Genomic DNA, 20121 nt, shown 5'->3' on the forward strand with positions numbered 1-20121 from the left:
TCCAGTTGAGGGTAAGACATCACCGCACAGGGAAGCCTGCTTGGTGTGTCAGGCAGAAGAGCACTGAGAGGCCACTGCAGCTGGGCGAGTTTTGATGAGTGTGCCCTGGGAGCAAGTCAGGTGGTGTTAGGGTTCTGATGAGGAAGTGGGCTGCGAAGCTGGCCTGTCTTGAGGCTACGGAAGAATAAGGTAAAGGATGCTTTGATGTTTTTATTTAAAGCTTTGGCTCAGTAATTCAATAAGATCCATTAACCCATGAAACTGTGAAAAGGTGTTTGGAGTAGAATAAAGTTGCACACTTTTTCACTATTTTTGGGGATTTAGAAAGGATCGACCCTTTTTGTTAATTGGCATTTTCTTGTAATCAAAGAGGGATGGAACCTTCCCCTCTAAGTGGCAGAAGTGAAGGAGAAAGCAGGCACGTGAAACCCATGAAAAGAGGCGGGATTGTCTTCCCTACTAAACTGTTGCTCACATTTCCTTAAAAAATTAGTGTCTCATGTACCCCATAAATATGTACACCAATTATGTACCCACAAAAATTATAAATTAAAAAAATGGTATTTCCTGCCAAATGTCTCTTAGAGAAAAAGAAAAGGCTATCTCTGACAAAGAAGTCTTCTACTTTAAAAGTTCTAGGCTGGGCATGGTGGCTCACACCTGTAATTCCTCCACTTCGGGAGGCCAAAGCAGGGAGATGGATTGAGCTCAGGAGTTCAAGACCAGCTTGGGCAACATAGTGAAATTCCACCTCTACAAAAAATACAAAAATTAGCTGGGCACAGTGGTGCCCACCTGTAGTCCCAGCTACTCAGGAGGCTAAGGTGGGAGGATTGCTTGAGCCCAGGAGGTCAAGGCTGCAGTGAGCTGAGATCACACCACTGCATTCCAGCCTGACAACAGAGCAAGACCCAGCCTCAAAATAAAAAATTGATTTTAAAAATTTAAAAAGTTCTGGCCATCCTTAGCTTTTGAGAACTGAAATGTAAAATTGTCCAGGTAAATGGATTGGTCGAGTAGAAAGCAAACAAATTAGGCATCAGGAGCTCTCAATTCTATCTTCAGCTCCAAACAAGAAAGCTGTTCCAAGCTCCATCCAGCAAAGGTGAGAGGGAGCGAGGCAGGGAAGAACTATTGGCTATGAATGCTTTCGGGGACTCTAAGAAGTGTGAGACACTTGAGCAGTGAACATTTCAGAAATAAGAGAGATACGATAAAAGACCAGGTGGAGGAAAACTGATGCTGTTGAGGCCGCTGAAGAGAGGCAGCTAAAAAAGCCCATGGAGAAGAATCAGAAAGAAAAATATAGCCAGAGAAAATGAGGGAAAGGGTGCAGTGGGAATATGTAAGTTTTTAGCGGCTCTTCAGTTAGCAATGACTCCAATATGATGAGAAAAAATGAAACAGAATCCATTCAAAAGAAAAATGAGCTCACAGACCCAAAAAGAGCAATGTTTTATAGCGCATTGCAATTTTTTGTTCTAATTTTCTTTGTGATGGATATTTTTAGTACTAGGCTCAGAAACATATCTTTATTAATACAATATTTCTGATGGTTTCCCTCCTGTCACTAATGATTAAAGGGAAGCCACCACCCATATCAGAAAGCACTTTGGGGGATTCTGAAAGTTATATGGCTGTGGGTAAGTGCTGGCTCATCCATGCTTGCAGGCGCTGGTCCTGCAGGTGTTTGCGATAGGGTGGAGTGCGGGTGTTGGTACTGTAGCCATATCTCTGGCCTCACTCTCCTCCCAGTACTGCAGGTGATGTCTGGGAGGGCCGGGGTCCTCCTCCACAGCCACACTTCCCCATGCTAGGCATGCTCCAGGCAAGGATGGGTGTTGACTGCCTCAGGTCTACAAGTACAGAAGGGCTGACAAGAGGGTCACAAAAAGAAAGAACCCAGAGGGACCCATCTAGAAGCAAAATGAGCTTGTAGAGAAAGGCAGAAATTAAGCAAATGTAAAGATTTACAGGCTATATGACCTGAGGGGAAAGAAGACTTGAGCTCTGCTGGAAATTTTCCTCCTGCCAGGTGAGGTCAGCCTTTTGTTCTATTCAGGTCTTCCACTGGTACAGAGAAAAATGTGCTTTATTCAAAATCCACTGATTTAAATGTAAATCTCATCCAAACATATCCTTACAGAAACATCTGGAATAATGTATGACCAAACATTTGGACACTGTGGTCCAGGGAAGTTGATACATAAAATTAATCATTGTAGGAACCAAGCTGAAATTATTTTTTTAGAAAACATAATATGTAAAACAAAAGAAAATATATAATATATAAAACAGCAGAGAAGTGTAAGACTTGAAACCAAAGAAAAGAAAAGTGTAATATCTGAAACAAACAAAAAATCCATTGGATGGGCTTAAAGCAGAATATAGATGACAAAGGAACAGGTCAGTGATCAGCAGAAATAGATTAATAGAAATTAATTAATGTAAAGAAAAGAGAGAAAATGGATTTTAAAAAGAGAGAACCTCAGAGACATATGGGACTCTATCAAAAAGTCAAACATACATGTAATTAAGATTCCAGAATGGGCCAAATACAATTTGAAGAAAGATGGCTGAAAATTGGTAAAAGTATGAATTTCCAGATTCGAGGAAATCCAAGAACCTCAACCACAATAAACATTTTCCATGCCAAGGAATAACAAAATCAAATGCTGAAAACCAGAGGTAAAGAGACCCTTGTTTGGGATGGTGGCTCACACCCATAATCCCAACACTTTGGGAGGCCAAGGTGGGAGGACTGCCTGAGTCCAGGAGTTCAAGACCAGCCTGGGCAACACAGCAAGACCCTGTCTCTACCAAAAAAATTTTTAAATTGGCTAAGCATGGTGGCACACACCAGCTGCTTGGGAGGCTGAGGTGGGAGGATCACTTGAGCCCAGGAGTTGGAGCCTGCAGTGAGCTATGATCCCACCACTGCACTCCAGCCTGGGCAACAGAGCAAGACCTTGTCTCTAAAAATAAGAGAGAGAAAGAAACGCTTGTGTATTAGGCTGTTCTTGCATTGCTACGAAAAAACACCTGAGACTGGGTAATTTGTTTTTTAAAAAAGAGATTTAATTGGCCCATGGGTCTGCAGGCTGTACAGGAAGCATGATTCTGGCATCTGCTTGGCCTCTGGGGAGGCCTCAAGAAACTTACAGTCATGGCAGAAGGCGAAGGGGGAACTGGTGCTTCACATGGTCAGAGCAGGAGGAAGAGAGAGAGGGGAGAGCTGCCACACACTTGTAAACAACCAACTCTCATAAGAACTCACTCACCATATAGTACCAAGAGAGGATGGTGCTAAACCATCCATGGAAACTCCGCTCCCATGATCCGGTCACCTCCTGCCAGGCCCCACCTTCAACACTGGGGATTAAAATTGAACATGAGATTTGGGAAGGGACACGGATCCAAACCTTACTACCTTGAAAGAAGACAAAGTGACACCTGGGAAAATGATGATTCAAGTAATCACTGACTGCTCATCAGAAACAATGGGAGGCCAGTAGTCAGTGGTACAGTCTTCAAAGTACTGAACAAAAACCATTCAACCCAGAACTCTGTATTAAGTGAAAATATCACTCCAGAATGAAAGCAAAATAAACACATCTTCAAATCGAAAAAACCCAAGAGAAGTCACTGCCAGTAGACTTGTACTACAAGAAATGCTGAAGTCAGTTCTTCAGGCAAAAAAGAAAATTACATCTCATGGAAACTCAGATTTCCAGGAAGGAATGAAAAACACTCAAAATGTGTGGCTACATATAAAAGACAATTTCCTCTTTTAACTTCTTGAAATGCATATGACTGTTTAAAGCAAAACATACAACATTATCTAGGCCTACCAAGCTAAGAGGCCAGAATAAGCAGCCTGGAAGTTGATTTAGAACCAGTGCTTCCACAGCACAGGGAGACCTGCATGGTGCCTGTCATGAGATTCTGCAGACCATGAAGGGGACAAACACTGTGGGTTCCATAAGTGCCCCAAACCTGAGTCCACATAAATGCAGCACCTCTATAGTGGGAGGAACTCCATGCAGAGTGGTTTATGGAGCTTTCAAGTTCTGAGCTAGGCTCTAGTTCAGACACCCTCGGCAGAGGGTTCTCACAGGCTGACTCTGCATTCACACAGACTATCTTCAATTGCGCATCCCAGATAACAGCTACCATTTACTTACATCTGCAAACGGAGGTTATCTTACTTCTTTGCTTTCTGCTCCTTATGCCTTTTTTTTTTCTTTTTCTTGCCTTATTGCAAGTGCTAGACCTCAAGTAGAAATGGAGGCATTGGGTATCCCACTTTGTTCCCGATCTTAGGGAGAGGCATTCAGTATTTCACCATTAAGTATGATGTTAGCTCCGGGTTTTTTATAGATGCCCTTGATCAGATTGAGAGAGTTTCCTTTTCTCCTATTTGGCTGATAGTTTTTTGTTTGTTTGTGTTTTTTAAAATCATAAATGAAGATTGAATTTTTTCCAAATACTCTTTCTGCATCTATTGAAATAATCATGTGGTGTTTCTCTTTTATTCTGTGAATGTGATAAATTACACTGATTGTTGAACGTTAAATCAACTTTGCACCGCTGGGATAAAACCTACTTGGTCATGATATCTAGCTTTTTTATATATTGCTGGATTTGATTCACTAATATTCTGTTGAGGATTTTGTGTCTATATTCATAAGGGATATTGGCTTCTAATTTTTTTGGTTATGTTTTGTCTAATCTGGATATTAGGGCTATGCTGGCCTCATAAAATGAGTTGGAAGTGTTTCCTTTTCTGTTTTTCAAAAAGAGGTTTTGGGGTTTGGGGTTTTTTTTCTCATGTATTTGATACAATTCACTGGTGAAATAATATGAACCTGAAGTTGTCTTTTTTTTCTTTTCTTTTTTCTTTTTTTTGAGACAGGGTCTCACTCTATCACCCAGGCTGGAGTGCAGTGGTGCAATCAAGGCTCACTGCAGCCTCAAGCTTCTGGGCTCAAGTGATTTTCCTGACTCAGCCTCCAAGTAGCTGAGACCACAGGCACACGCCACCACACCGGCTAATTTTTTTTTATTTTTAGTAGAGATTAAGTCTTACTATATTGCCCAGGCTGGTCTCAAACTCCTGGGCTCAAGTGATCCTCTCGCCTGGCCTCCCAAAGTGCTGGGACTACAGGCATGAGCCACCACACCTGGCAGGATCTGGAGTTTTCTTTGTGAAGCTTTTGATAAATTCAATTTCCTTAGTAGATATAAGGCTATTCCGATTATCTGTTTCATCCTGTGCCAGTTTTTATGTTATTCAAGGAGTTTATCCAATTTCGTCTAAATTGTTACATTTGGGCCAGGTGCAGTGGCTCACGCCTGTAATTCCCAGCACTTTGGGAGGCTGAGGTGGGTGGATCACTGGAAGTCAGGAGTTCGAGACCAGCTGATCAACATGGTGAAACCCCGTCTCTACTAAAAATACAAAAAAAAAAAAAAAATTAGCCAGGTGTGGTTGTGGGCACCTGTAATCCCAGCTTTTCGGGGGGCTGAGGCACGAGAATCACTTGAACCTGGGACATGGAGGTTGCAGTGAGCCGAGATCATGCCACTGCATTCCAGCCTGGGCTACAAAGTGAGACTCTATCTTAAAATTTAAAAAATAATAATAAATTGTTACATTTGTTGGCATAAAGTTTTTCACAATATTCCCTTATTATTCTTTTAGTGTAGGGTCTGTAGCAACCATAACTCCTCTTTCATTCCTGATAGTGTTAATTTGTGTTCATTCATCTTGTAATACACATCAGCACTTCATTTATTTTTGGTGCTGAATACTATTTCATCATATGAATACACCCCACCTGCTTTATCCATTCATCAGCTGGTGGACGTTTGAGTTATTGATACTTTTTGGCTTTTATGACTAACAATGTTCTAAACATTCATATACAAGTGCTTGTGTTGACTCCTCTAGCTAGTTTGATTTAAACTGGTTTGATCGCAACAGGCCTCCCCAGTTACCACCCAGTCTCAGTTTCTCATTGCTGCATAATTAAGAGATTCACTTGGTTCCTGTCCCTGAGAGTCAAGGGATCATGTAGCCTCAGCTGGATTAAGCCTGGGGTGAAACCTTGAGGGGCCCCAGACATCTGAAGGCTCAGGCGAGTTGGCCTGGGAGTCACTGAGCTGTTGCAGGAGGTCCAGAAAAAGCCACAGCAGGTGCAGAGTTTTATTCCTTGGTTGGAAACCCTTGCTTAAGAATTCCTAGCAATATGCAATTTGTCAATTCATGTTAATGAACTCACATACTGTTAACAGTATCATTTTTGCCTTTTAGACTGGTTTTGTTCATGTGCTCACTCTTTAATCCCTGGAAATACTTCAGAATACCTTGTTACATTCTGGAAGATTTTACCCCTTGGAATCCAATTCCTCTTCTGCAATTTGCATATAACTCCAACAGACAAAATGCCAATAATGCATTTTTCCGTCGTGTTTTTATAATTTACCCATTTGATCACCTACCCGTAAACACTTCCTCGGAAGCTTGCAAGGGTGCTTCACATTAAATGAAAAATCGCCAAGTCCCTTGTTTTCTATTTTCCTCTTAAAGAAATTATGAGTGAAGCTGTTGAAAGATCTTTATATCGGGTAACAGACCAGGTCTTGAATCTGCTTAATAAGGAAAGAAAGGAAGGAGGAGAAGAAGGTTAACTATGTGTGAATTTATAGATGTTTTGGTGTCTGGAGTCCATGTAAATAATATATTACCTCGCTGTAAAGATGAACTCTGCTAGAATCTAGGTCTTTAAACACAAATTAGCAGGAGCTCCAGGGAAGGAAGAGATGTTCTGCTCTTAACGATCTTTTTAACACTAGCTGCATGTCCTGAGAACCCCGCAGGGAATTCCTGGAACGTGTAGTCCTTAAGATATTGGTATCCCGTGTTGAAGAGTTTGTAAGGTGGGGGTGGGGAGAAGAAATCCTCTCTATAGAATAAAAACTAAAACACTCAAGCAATTAATCCTTTAAGGACAATTACAAAAATTAGTATTGGCCTGGAGACTCCAGGCTTTTAAACATTCAGTGGGTAATTTTCTTCAAAGGTAATAAAAGTGGAATATTCGACCACGTTTATTAGCAGAGGCAAGGCTTGTCTGGGGACACATGATTCACATGTCCTTCCAATGTGAATGAAACTCACTCAGCCTTTTTGTTTTTGTTTTTGTTTTTGTGTTATTGCTGCTGCGCTATTGTGCCCCCCAAGTGGACCCTCTGGGGCCCTCTTTTTCAGCTTCCACAGAAGTGAGAACCCGCGGGGCCCGTCTTTCTGTGCCTGACTGACTCCACTTCACATAAAGGCCCCCGCTCCCCCCACCCCTGCTCCCCCCACCCCTGCTCCCCCCACCCCTGCTCCCCCCACCCCTGCTCCCCGCCCCGCCCGGCTCACCCACGTTGCCGGGAATGACCCGTTTTCCTTCTTTTCCATCCACCTTGACTTTCTTATCTCTTATTCCGGCCTCTCTGCGAAGACCACAGCAGGAACTCCTGCGCTCCCCACCTGGGTCCCCCCTCCTCGCCTCTGCTCTCCCGCTCCTCCCCCGCCCCCCTGTCCACCTCTGCCCAGTGCCCAGGCTACCCACACGCCCTCTTCCTTACCCGCCCCTAGCGCAGTGGCTCTGTGGGGGTCCCCACGTGCCTCTCCCCCTTCCACCCCCACCCCGCCCGGCCCCTGCGGTGCTGCCCCATCCCCCACTCCCCGCCTCTCTGCGACCCCCCTCTGCGATCCGATCTCCCGGGGTGTCCCTGCCCACCGCCAGATGCCTCAGCTGCTCCCGCCCTTCCTCTTCCTCCAGGCTGGCGACCTCTGATACTACCTGTGTGACTTTTGTAACTTGCTTACCTTCTCTGAGCCTCTTCTCATTCTAGATGAGAGTATTTGGAGAATCAAATGAGACCTACTAAAGATGCCCAATAGACCTTAGCTAGTTCTTACCTACCTGACTGTTCCTTGCGCCCGTCATTTGGTGCTGGGACTTTTCACTCCACACCTCCTCCCTCCTCCCCCAGGTCGTAAATGTGCATTTCAGGGACTGGGTAATGGGCACAGCCCTAAGTAAGTTCTGCATTCAGCCCCTCGGATTAGGGTGAACAGCTTGGCTGATTGGGTGAAGGCACTGCAGGCCAGTTACCTGGTTGCAAAATATATTTTATGGGTTTAGAAACAAAAAGAACTATCTGTGTATAGTGTTTAACAAATATATAATTGATTATGGGAGAAAGTGGCCCTTCCTTCCTTCCTTCCTTCTTCTCTCCCTCGCTCCCTCCCTTCGTTCCTTCTTTCTTTTCTCATTTGGAAACCTAACCACTACTGATAACATTATTTCCAAGGCATAGATGACTGGCAATAGGTGATGGAACCCGAGTTTTCCTAGGCCTCCCATGTCTGCAGGAGGTAATGTAAAGAATAATTACTTGGTATTCAAAGGCTCTTGCCTCTACCTGCTAACACAAGAGTGCATGCTTGTCAGCAGAGCTGCTAACTCTGCTAACACAGAGGAGTCCCCGCTATGCCCAGCCAGCTCTAGGACTTCCTGCTAAAGCTGCCACTGTGTTGCCAAGCACCATGCCCCATCTTGATGTCCCCAGGGCACAACTGCAGGGATGTCACTGACGCCCTGAGTTCTCATGGTTCCAAACCTGTGGAGCAGTGAGCTCCACACTCCTCCAAGGGGTGTGTGCTGAGACCAGCTTGTAGCAGGACAAGCTGTAGACAAAATCCCTCAGACACCGAGTTAAAGAAGGAAGGGCTTTATTTGCCCAGGAGCTTCAGCAGCTCATGTCTCCAACAACCGAGCTCCTCGAGTGAGCAATTCCTGTCCCTTTTAAGGGCTCACAACTCTAAGGGGGTCTGCGTGAGAGGGTCGTGATCGATTGAGCAAGCAGCGGGTACGTGATTGGGGGCTGCATGCACCAGTAATTAGAACAGAACAGAACAGGACAGGGATTTTCACAGTGCTTTTCTATACAATGTCTGTAATCTATAGATAACATAACCAATTAGGTCGGGGTCGATCTTTAACTACCAGGCCCAGGGTGTGGCACCAGGCTGTCTGCTTGTGGATTTCATTTCTGCCTTTTAGTTTTTACTTCTTCTCTCTTTGGAGGCAAAAATTGGGCATAAGACAATATGAGGGGTGGTCTCCTCCCTTAAGCTCAGTCGTGGAGACCCTAACCCAGTGGCGCTAGAGGAATTAAAGACACACACACACAGAAATATAGGATGTGGGGTGGGAAATCAGGGATCTCACAGTCTTCAGAGCTGAGAGCCTCGAACAGAGATTTACCCACATATTTATTGACAGCAAGCCAGTGATAAGCATTGTTTCTATAGATTATAGATTAACTAAAAGTATTCCTTACGGGAAACAAAGGGATGGACCAAAATAAAGGGATGGGCTCTGGCTAGTTATCTGCAGCAGGAACATGTCCTTAAGGCACAGATTGCTCTTGCTACTGTTTGTGGTTTAGGAACGCCTTTAAGCCGTTTTCCGCCCTGGGTGGGCCAGGTGTTCCTTGCCCTCATTCCAGTAAACCCACAACCTTCAGCGTGGGCATCATGGCCATCACGAACATGTCACAGTGCTGCAGAGATTTCGTTTATGGCCAGTTTTGGGGCCAGTTTATGGCCAGATTTGGGGGGCCTGTTCCCAACAGGCATGGGTCCTAAGGTGCTATTGCCCAGCCCCAGTAGTTGATACAGCATATGGAGGCAGAGCTTTCTGGTTTTCACTCTGACCGTCTCTCTCTCTAGGCTCATGTGTGTGCAGTAGCCTGGGCCAGAAACTGGCTGGAGTAAGAGCTGCACCTTCCCCGGCATTCAGGGCCTCTTTGGGGCCAGTTTCTTGCTCTCTCTGGATGAGTGTCTCTGGGAAGCTCCCCAGCCTTTGCACATGGAGCTCTCCAGCAGAAACCCAGGCTGAGCCCCTTTCTGGGAAGCTCCCCAGACCCTAGCAAATACATTTCTGTTGGGCCTGCCCTGCTTCTGCACTGTGGACTGCAGAAGACCACAGTTCCAGTGAGGACTCCCCCACATGCTCTTACACATAGCTATTTTTTGTAAGCTATGTGTAAGCTTCTGTTTTTCAAACATTAGCCACTGCCTATCCAACGGTTCCTTCAGGTATACATGTACTATCATAAAGAATTATTCAGGCCGGGCGCGGTGGCTCACGCCTGTAATCCCAGCACTTTAGGAGGCTGAGGCGGGCGTATCACGAGGTCAGGAGATCAAGACCAACTTGGCTAACACAGTGAAATCCCATCTCTACTAAAAATACCAAAAATTAGCCGGGCATGGTGGCGGGCGCCTTTAGTCCCAGCTACTCGGGAAGCTGAGGCAGGAGAATGGCATGAACCCAGGAGGTGGAGGTTGCAGTGAGCTGAGATCGCACCACTGTACTCCAGCCTGGGCAACAGAGTGAGACTCCGTCTCAAAAAAAAAATTATTCAAAATAAGTTGTGGGAGCTTCCCAGTAGTTGAACATGTGGAGGCCCCTGGAGGGTGGCATGCCTGGTGAGGGCAAGGAAGCTCTCCGCCCCTTCCCCCATACTCACCCCATGCATCTCTTCATCTGGATCCTTTGTAATATCCTTTATAATGAGCTGGTGAACATTACTCTTCTGCAGGTCAGAAATGTTCCCAAATGCTGCAGTCACTTCAGTTTGATTTCACTGGAGATACTCTGACTTGATGATGATATTAACATCACTGAATCCTTCAAGGAATTTGTTGAATTGCTCAAAAAAAGTAGAGAAAGAGAAGATGACGATAGCACACATGCTAGTGATTTTCTCATCAGACCCCGGGAAGCTTCCAGAAGGAGCAAATAGGCTTCATGGAGGCTGTGTGAGGACGCGGTGAGAAGATGGCCATCTGCAAACCAGGAGGATGCTCTCACCAGACACCAGTCTGCTTGTGCGCAGCCTCCAAAACTGCACAAAATAAATGTTTGTTGTTTACATCCTAAATAAATAAGTAAATAACAAAATAAGTTGGCCAATCATTTAAAAAAAAAATACCTGGCTGTGGCTGGGTGCAGTGGCTCAGGCCTATAATCCTAGCACTTTGGAAGGTTAAAGGAGAAGGATTGCTTGAGGCCAGGAGTTCAAGACCAACTCAATATTTAAAAAACAAAAACAAAAGAAACTTGGGGCAATAGCCTTATTTTCTAGTAGAGTCTTTTTGCAAATAATGCCGTGATGCTATCTATGTTCTTGAGTCTATGGGAAAAAAAAAAGATTGGCCCTGACCCTGTTTGATACAGATGAAAATCGATTTCCTATTTGGAAATCTTACTTATATCAGCTACAACAGGAAGCCCTTCATCCTCGAAGGATTATCTGAACTTTCTTTTTTTTTGAGACGGAGTCTCGCTCTGTCACCCAGGCTGGAGTGCAGTGGCACGATCTCCGCTCACTGCAAGCTCCACCTCCCGGGTTCCCACCATTCTCCTGCCTCAGCCTCCCAAGTAGCTGGGACTATAGGCACCCGCCGCCACGCCCAGCTAATTTTTTTGTATTTTTAGTAGAGACGGCGTTTCACCCTGTTTAGCCAGGATGGTCTCGATCTCCTGACCTTGTGATCCGCCCGCCTCGGCCTCCCAAAGTGCTGGGATTACAGGCTTGAGCCACCGTGCCCGGCCTGTACTTTCAAAGGAGAAAACAGCCCAAAGTATCATGGAAAAGAGTTTCATGGCATGATCTCTGGAGAAGCAGCTGACCAGCTCTTGAGTGTGGCTGAGGGAGATACATCATGGGGAGAGGCAGCAACAGCCAGGGCCCTACACTTTAGCTTTCAGATTGGGAAGTCCAACAAGAAACTTCAGGTTCTAGTGCAATGGAAATCATTTTGCTGGGGAGAAACACTGTGTGTCCATCGACAATCTGGTAACTGATGGCTTGATTACTCTCTATATTGAAACAAGGCAGCAGAATACATTGCCAAGATGATGATAAACCCAGTTTGTGAGCACATAGGATGCACAACCTTAAACAGAGAGTCTGCTTGCAAAAAATATATGCCAGTCCTGAAAGAGACATGTGGCGTGAGATTCTATAGGCCAGGATGAGGTGTCAGAGAAAAGGCTGACATCACTTGTTAGAAGAGCAACTCTGAAAGAAAACAGGCAAATTCCAAAATATGAAAAGGTTCACAATTTCAAGGTCCATGCATCAAGAGGCCCACGCTGGCATGAATACTGTGCCATCCTCAGGGAGTTGTTGTTCATTGCTCAGGGAGTGAACTGTGTGGATTGGTTTCAGTGTTCACAAGCAGTGACCCAACATGGTCCCAAATGACTGGAAGCCAGGCTTGAGGCATGTCAACGTGTCCAGCTGTGACCTTATAATGCTTGTCAAAAGCATGCACTGCTAAGCAGCCAAGGGTGGCGGACATGTGCAACAGGGAGATTGAGTCTGAAAGTCCCAATTCTGAAGGGCTATACCATGTATCAGGATTTAGTGACTTAACTGATGTCAAGACAGCTTTTGACAGATGATGAGAAAGCAGCTATTTCTGTGAACACATATGAAGATATCAACATTATCATTGGAACTCCGAAACTGCACTTCAGGATTTGCCAATTTAACTAATTACACATGATATCTACCCTAAGTTTACAGAATCTGCCAAAACTATGGATCCTAGTGAGTAATTGGAAACCCTTCATGAAGCATTGAAACTACTGGCACCTGCTCGCTGTGAAACCCTCTGATCCCTGATGGTGCGTCTAAAGAGAGTGACGCTCCATGAAAACGAGAATCTTATGAATGCGGAGAACCCTGGAATTGTCTTTGGCCCATCCCTTCTGAGATCTCCAGAACGAAACGCCATGGCTGCACTGAACAATATACAATATCAGAGACTGGTGGTGGAGCTGCCTATCAAAAACAGAGACATTTTACTTTAAATTTTACATTTGAGGGGAAAAGAAATGTTTTACAGATGAAGGCATGTTTTATAGTAATTTAATTGGCTCCTATAGCTGAATCATTTCTTGACTAGAGATTCGGGCATATAACCAGATTAAAATGAAGGAACTTCTGTTGTTTTTGTAGCGCTGCTCAACTGTCTTATACAACAGTGAACACACAATTTCTGGTGCTAGCAATCCTGGGTGTTTATCACATTAAGAAAAACTCAAGCTATTGCATGATTAGCCCTCATCTGGCAGAAACTCCATACAGAAGACACAAAAAACCTGCCCCAGCACAGCCTCTGTGTCCTGCGTAATCTGTGGTGGTAATCCAGCATGTTTCGGAATAAGCCTGTTGTGACTTTGCTTTAGGGTCTGTGTCATTGGTTTCTGATGCTTGTACAAATATGCACACTGAAATGGGTAAAACAGTACCTCTGGCTGTTATGTTACCAGACTATATCATATGCCTATTTTCTGCAAATGACTTCTGGTTTCTCTTAGTTCTTCTCTAACATAGCATTTTTTTTTTTTTAATTTTTTATGTTTTTTGAGATGGAGCCTTGCTCTGTCGCCCAGGCTAGAGTGCAGTGGTGTGATCTTGGCTCACTGCAACCTCCACCTCCCAGGTTCAAGCAATTCTCCTGCCTCAGCCTCCCTGGTAGCTGGGATTACAGGCACCCACCACCGTGGCTGGCTAATTTTTGTATTTTCAGTAGAGATGGGGTTTCACCATCTTGGCCAGGCTGGTCTCAAACTCCTGACCTCATGATCCATATGCCTCAGCCTCCCAAACTGCTAGGATTACAGGCATGAGCCACCACACCTGGCCTAACATAGCACTTTCTTTCCACCACCAGCAAAAGCAAAATGTGTTTTCAGATTTGTTACTTTAATAAGTTATCCATACCAATAAAAAATGTACAACACAGGAAAAAAAAAAAAAGAAAGATTAAGATTCTTTGTTGGTGGAGAGGGAGCAACTGGACCCTGGTTATGAAGCCATGGCTCCAAACCACTTGGTACTTCCTCCAGCAGAATCAGACGATGGAGGGCAAAGGAAAGGCTTGTGAGGACACACACTGGCCACGTATGTGTCAAACGCTGAGGACAGCAGGGAAGGTGGCTTTTTGTTGGTGTTTTTTGAGATTCTGGGAGTTTATTGGTCATGTTTCATTCCTTGGGGAAACCATTCTGGAATTTCACCATGAAAGACAAACAGAAAGCCATTTGGTTGCTTCAGATCTCTTCCTTGGGTCCCCCACTCTTACTCTTGTCAAGTGCCATGTACATGATAAGCACTGGGGATTCGGCTGTGAGTATGCACATCCCTACTTTTAACCCAGGGGATGGGGCACATGGGGAAAGGGAAAACCATCAGTTATAATATTGTGGTACACCATAGCACCTACAGTATTGAAGGTCATTTTCTCATACTTCCTTCATTTTCTCTTTGACATGGCTCCTGACCAGACTTATTGGGGTGCTGCTGATGGTGACAATGTCCCATCTGGAGCAGCCACTGCAAGGACATCAGCTGTAGCAGGTGTCAAAAGGCATGGCAGGTGCTGCATGCTCAGTGGACCAGCAGGAGCTGGGGCAGGTGAGGGCCCCACTCCTTACTGAGTTGGCAGGGCGGGAGCACATGCTCCCGGGCACAGCCACAGCCACCCAGCAGCAGCTCAAACCCCAGCATCCCTGCACTCTCAGTGGCCTAGGAAGCCCCCTGCCCCTGCAGGCTTGAAAGTGCCTGCTCCCACTCCCGGGCCTTTCCCCACTTCTGGCACCTGCTCTGGGGTGAGCAAAGTTGTGGCCAAGCCTGGGCACTGTCACAACCCAGCTGGGTGTGCAGGCACTCAGAGTGGCACTGACACACCAGCCCCCTGCCACCTCAGCCACCTCCAGACTTTGGGCACCAATGAGCATGGGAGGGGGCTGGGGCACCGAGGGCAGCTCAGTGTGGACCTGCAGTCACCCATCATGACAGACAGCCTGGGTGCTGCAATGGCATGTTGATGGCTGCAGGAAGCAGACAGATTCATAGTTAGGAAGGGGTAGGTCCCTTGTGAAACCTCTCCTTCAAGCCAGGAATGGCCTGAAGCCTGGGGGCTGGGCTGCCAGTTCCAGGTGAAGTTAGTGGCCCAGAGTAAGAACTTCATTGGTGACCATTCGTCCAATCAGATGGTGCTTCTTCCAGGCCTGCCTGTGGCCACCCATGAACCAATCAGCACACGCTTCCTCCATTCTGAGCACATAAAAACCCCAGACTCAGCCAGGCTCACACACTCATTGGGACGATCTGCCTGTGGAAATGGGCTACCCACCACGGGTCTCCTCTCCACTGAGAGCTGGACACTAGTCTGGATGACCTGCCTACAGAAAGGGGCTACCCACTGTGGGTCTCCTCTCTGCTGAGAGCTGGACACTCATTGGAAAGACCTGCCTGTGTAAAGGAGCTACCCACTGCGGGTCTCCTCTCTGTTGAGAGCTGGACACTCATTGGGACAACCTGCTTGCATAAAGGAGCTTCCCACTGTGGGTCTCCTCTCTGTTGAGAGGTGGACACTTATTGAGACAACCTGCCTGTGTAAAGGAGCTACCCACTGCAGGGTCTCCTCTCCACTGAGATCTGGACACTCATCAGGGCAACCTGCCTGTGAAATAAGCTACCCACTTCAGGTCTCCTGAGAGCTGTTCTGTTGCTCAGTGAAAATCCTCTCCGCCTTGCTCACACTCCAGTTGTCTGCATACCTCATTCTTCCTGGGCATGGGACAAGAACTTGGGACCCGCTGAATGCTGGAAATGAAAGAGCTGTAACACAAACAGGCTGAAATATACCCCCCTGCCCACTTCTCACCATATTGCAGGTGATGAGAGGGAGAGAAGGGCTGCAGCCCTTCAGGGAGCCCAGACCTAGGGGCTCCCCAAGCCAGGGCTGTGACACCTCTTTGGGGCTCTGTGGTTCCTGGCATCTCTAAGCTTCCAGGTGCCACTGCATTCCCCTTGTCCAGATGCGGGTTACCTCAGCAGAAGCTGCTTGTGTTACATCTGATCCAGCCACAGCCTTTCACGGAGCCAACATCTGTGCTGGTGCCTCTTGCTGCCTGCCCCACTGCAGCAGCTGGCACGCCTGGCTGTGTGCAGTGGCCGGACCTTGCGCTTGCTCGCTCACACACCCCTCACACTCTGTGCCTGGCTTGCCCTTGGCAGGCGTGCGATCCTGGCTGGTAGTGTGGCTGAGCAAAGCCTGCTTGGCCGAGTGGGTGGAACAAGCCCAGAAGGCCCAAACAAAACTTGGGCAAAGGTGCCACTGGCCACAGAGGTTTCTGGCTAGAAAAACAATACCTTAAGGATCCTGTGACGCTGCCATGGCCTGCTGTGCTTCTGTTCCAGGGGCATATGCAGATTCCAGTGATCTGTGGCACCACAGAAAGCCTACTTTCCGTGGTGTATATGTGCCACATTTTCTTTATCCAGTCTACTACTGATGGACATTTAGGCTGATTTCACATCTTTGCTATTGTGAATACTATGCAGCTATAAAAAAGAATGAGATCTTATCCTTTGCAGGGACATAGATGAGCTAGAGGCCATTATCCTTAGGAAACTAACACACGCACAGAAAACCAAATACCACATGTTCTCACATAGAAGTGGGAGCTAAATGGTGAGAACACATGGATGCAAAGAGGGAAACAACAGACACTGGGGCCTCCTGGAGTGTGGAGGGTGGGAGGAGGGAGAGGAGCAGGAAAAATAACTATTGGGCACTAGGCTTAGCACCTGGGTAACAAAATGATTGGTAAAACAAACCCTTGTGACTCGAGTTTATCTATATAACAAACCTGTACATCTACTCCTGAACCTAAAATAAAAGTTAAAGAAAAAAAAGAAGTCTGGGCACGGTGGCTCATGCCTATAATCCCAGCAATTTGGGAGGCTGGGGCAGGCAGATCACTTGAGGCCAGGAGTTCAAGACCAGCCTGGCCAAATGATGAAACCCCCCCATCTCTACCAAAAATACAAAAAGTAGCCAGCTGTGGTGGTGGATGCCTGCAATCCCAGCTACTTGGGTGGCTGAGGCAGGGAGAATCGCTTGAACCCAGGAGGCAGAGGTTGCAGTGAGCTGAGATTGTGCCACTGCACTCCAGCCTGGGCAAGACAGTGAGACTCTATCTCAAATTAAAAAAAAAAAAAAAAGAAAAGAAAAAAGAAAGCCTACTCTCTTCAATGTCCCTGTCCCATGACAGATCTTTGTTATAAGCTCCTGAGAAGGCCTCCGATGGGCAGCATGTCCGGCAGTCTCTCCTTCCCTCTGGCCCTGTGCTGTCTCAGGGACAATGGCCACATCTCTGCAAGAAGCCGTGGCTTGGGAAGAAAGAGTAACTCTTGCTGCCAATTCAAGCCCCTACTAGGCAGCAAGATGTTGGCCAGGTGCTTTCTGACAAAATCCTTAATGCCCTCCTGGCACTATGAGGGAGGTTTTAATACCCCCACTTATCAATGAGAACATGGAGAATTTGAGTGTTTATAAACTTTTCCCAAGTTTTCATAACTACTAAGTGGCATAAAGATAAAATTCCAAACCAAGTTTACTTAATTCAAAGGAAATAATTAGAAAAACCTAAGTCTAGACTGGACTGTGAATGATGCTTGTGATCCAGGTAGACAAACAAATGGAATTAAAGACATTGTGCATTTTCCTTTTTCTGTTTTTGTTTTTGTTTTGAGATGGAGTTTCAGTCTTGTTGCCCAGGCTGGAGTGCAATGGCGCAATCTCAGCTCACTGCAACCTCTGCCTCCCGGGTTCAAGTGATTCTCCCAGGTTCAAGTGATTCTCCTGGGTTCAAGTGATTCTCCTGTCTCAGCCTCCGAGTAGCTGAGATTACAGGTGCATGCCACCACGCCCGGCTAATTTTTGTATTTTTAGTAGAGATGGGGTTTCATCATGTTGGTCAGGCTGGTCTCGAACTCCTGACCTCAGGTGATCCGCCCGCCTCGGCCTCCCAAAGTGCTGAGATTAGAGGCATGAACCACTGAGCCCAGAACATTTTCCTTTTTCAACAAATATGGGAACAATCCTCTTATTTCACACACACCTTGGTGACACTCTCAGGAGGCGACCTAGAGGAGCTACTGGCTTAAGGGGATAGAAAGGAGGGACAGTCCTCTGGGGGCAGGTACCCTCATTCTACTCCATGTAGTGACAAGATTGCCTTGATATGTCATTTCCCAAGAATTCGCATGTCACACACATTCGCATATTCCCTGTTGCACAGAAGACTAGCGTTAGCTTTCACTGCTGGGAGGGTTGCCTTTGAAACATTTTCCCCAAAGTGACCTCTAGCAAAGTCATTCGAATCTCCTGTCTTAGGTTCTTGTCACTCTGCTCCAGGAAGGGGGAATGGCCAAAATTTACTGCACTGAATCCTGACTACCTGGGAAGGAAGAAGAAGAAAATACAGCTTTCTTTAACACCCCAGGCTAATTAAAAAGGAATTGCCATTTGGACCTGGGGGAAATAAGTTGAAGCAGAGATGGTTGGTTTTTAGGTAAACTCTGTACTTAAAACACAATACTTCACTCCCTCTACTTTTTCTTTAGATGAAACCAGATTTCATCTTGCCAGATATTTGAGGATATTCAGATCAGGCCAGTCAAAGCCATTTGCAAATGTTATTATCTCTTGTATAAAAGTAGGACAAAATGAGAGTATCATCTTCAAATCTGCAAATGAACCCAGGCCACCCAGATCTTCAGCAGAAATCAATAAACCCATAAACCCACGACTGCTCATGACAATCAGTTTCTTTTTTGTTTTAAAACTGGCAGTGGCTTTCATTCTCTATAAAGCTTTAGTCCTGTATTGGACTTTCTTCCTGATACTTCAGAGATCATCCTGGGAAATAAAGCTGCCATGCCTTACCTACGGGCAAGGAGTCAGACCCCGGATTCTGACTTCCTGAGAATGATGGAAATCTGGATCCTTGCTGCTCTTCCTGGATCTTATCCTGCCTGCACTCAGAAAGACAATGATCGAATTTTCAGGTGGAGCTACAGCTCCAAGTGGTGCGGGGGCTGGGAAAGGGATGCATCCCACTGGCCCCAACCCTATTCCAACCTCTTTCCTGGCTCCAACTAATGCCCAGGTTCTGGGATTTGCAACACACACCTCACCCTGTGGCCCCCCAGCCTCTCAGGATGCCCCCATCTTTTGGCCTGGCCTGACCTGGCCTGGTTCTTCTCTACTACTTTGGGATATTTACCAAGTTTTCCATTCCTTACAAGTCTAGCTCTGCTGCAGATAGTCTGGCTCTCTGGCTACAGCTCAAGAAAGACTCTCACCCACCCACACAACTGCTGGGTGACCTGAATGCACCCGAGTTTAGGTAACATGCCAGAGATGGAGAGACAATTAGCTATAGCACTGTATTAATAAGTCTCTCCAAATGCAGTCAAGGCACAGAGCCAAGGGTAGTTAGCCCTTTTTGATTGTTTGTATCTAAATTAAAGTAGTCGCTACTTTAATCAATAGCGATTAATATTTCCTGAGTGCTTCTCAGTAGCATGGCATTGCATTAAGTCTGCCTAGGGCTTTTCACAACATAGAGGATTTGAAATTTCTGGTCTCAATGAGCATATAATAATAAGCAAGACATGACAATTAATTAGCAAATGTTTACAGAGTGCGTATTTAGTCTAGGCATTTCGCTAGAAGCTTATACACCACAATTCAATAATCATAGAAGGGACCCTCAAATAGGTGGAGGCTGTCTCCAAAGCCCCAAGCTTCACAAAGGCGTGGGAGAGTTTGCTGTCACACTCTGGCCCCAGGCACCACCAATGGTTTCCAACCATGAGCAGCACCTTCCTCTCAGGGAGTGCCTGGAAATGTGTGGCAGCATTTGTTGTCTGTCTTAGGCTACAAACTGGCATTTACTGTGTGCAGTACAGGGATGCTGATGTTCGACAATGTGCCAGACAGTCCTTCACAACCAAGAACTTTTCCACTCAAAATGCCTGTAGAACTCCTGTTGAAAGCTGACAGAGTAAAAGCTATGAAAATATTCAGAGGATTGAGGAGTCCTCTGGCGATTTTCCTCCCCCATAGTTTGAGAAATCCTCTTTTGGAGGGGTGAGGGCCAGGTTAGGCCAAACTCTCCA

General features: G+C 46.0%; 1 pseudogene; it reads left to right on the top strand.

Annotated features, from left to right (window-relative positions):
- The first annotated feature begins 11233 nt into the window (after positions 1 to 11233).
- Positions 11234 to 12958, top strand: LOC100461597 (N-chimaerin-like; annotated as a pseudogene).
- Positions 12959 to 20121: the final 7163 nt, after the last annotated feature.

This window comes from Pongo abelii, chromosome 3, assembly GCF_028885655.2.
Source record: "Pongo abelii isolate AG06213 chromosome 3, NHGRI_mPonAbe1-v2.0_pri, whole genome shotgun sequence".
Taxonomy (NCBI): Eukaryota; Metazoa; Chordata; class Mammalia; order Primates; family Hominidae; genus Pongo; species Pongo abelii.